This window comes from Sinocyclocheilus grahami, unplaced genomic scaffold (assembly GCF_001515645.1).
Source record: "Sinocyclocheilus grahami isolate Dianchi unplaced genomic scaffold, SAMN03320097.WGS_v1.1 scaffold122.1, whole genome shotgun sequence".
Lineage (NCBI taxonomy): Eukaryota > Metazoa > Chordata > Actinopteri > Cypriniformes > Cyprinidae > Sinocyclocheilus > Sinocyclocheilus grahami.
Window position 1 is genome coordinate 2,732,482 of NW_015505301.1, and position 1,482 is coordinate 2,733,963.

Here is a 1,482-nt window from a genome sequence, read left to right on the forward strand (position 1 = left end):
ATAAAGTTACTTGTTACAGTGCAGTAGGCTACAACCAAAGACTTTTCTCAGGAACACCTTTAAAAACAAACTTATTATGACAGTACTTTGCAAGAAAAAAAATTAAGTTTACAGTAAAATGTTACTGTATGATAATTCGTTATATAATTACTGTAGATAGAGGTAAATACTATTTTTAAAAATAATTTATCAATATAATGCTGAATTTTTACACTAAATTACTTGATTGTCTGAATTTACTATATATTTGGAAGAAATAAAGCATAAAATACAGTACATCCAGTGTATTTTCCTGGCAATTACTGGCAGCTGAATTTTAAATGTAATTACCACTAGGACACTTTTAAATGTTGTTTCAATTGTTTGTAGGTAAATGTGTGCATAATCTAGCAATCTTTTTGTACTCTTTTTCTGCAGTAGACCTATCGCATTACGGTTTTACAGAGAGAAAAAAAACTTGACAAATTAATAAAAAGGACAGACTCAAAAGACTCATTCATTCAAAAACAAACAAACTAAAGTGCATGTGAGAGGATTGCTGAATATTAAATATTTCTCAGGTTGGTATGCAGGCATGGATTCATCGGCAAAGTTTGCATCATGGCAGGATCGCTCAACAGGAGTTTGTAGATGCATACTGAAATTGGCTTTGTGAATCGATGCCCCCCCTCCCCACCCAAGAGATGATGCTATAGGCGGCCATAGTTGCTACAGTTTTCTGAATGTGTTTTAGTTGCTGCTCTGGTTGCTACTAACCCAGATCAACAGGGCCCACTCTCCATGATACTCTGGTGTCTAGGTAAGGCTTAGGTCCCTCTTAACTATGTTGGTTTTTCTGTTCTTAATAAACCAGTTTCTTAAGTTGATCATGAGAAGCGGACAGATGATAAAGCTATTGTTCACAAAATTACGATCACACATACCACATGATTTAAGCTATAATGTCTGTAATTCAAATGATTTACACACCAACTTTTAATATAAATGGTTAAAGGTTAAAAGTTCTCACATCTTGTTTGTTTGTTCACATCTCTAACATGACAATATAGATTTTTAATCGATCCTAATTTTGATTAACTGATATTGACTTTTAATGCATATTCACAACATGAATGATAATGATAACAATAAAGATATAATCAGGCCTGTAGCCGGCCTGGGGGGGCTGTCTTTTTTTTTTTTTTTCTCCAGAAAGTGGACCTTTTTGCAGTTTCCCACCCCATTTTGTATTTAATAATATCTGCTGGTATTTTATTGAGCACACTTTTTAATGCACTGAAAATATTGATTACAATGTTGACAAATTGCTTACCAAGATCATGTACCACCTTTTATCAGTCCAAACACACACACACACACACACACACACACACGACTTCTCACTAGGCAACTTTGCTGCTGGGAAATTACATTTTATATAATTAAAGATTCTGCATTCTAAAATTTACTTAAAGGGGTCATATGATGCAACATTATTTTGTG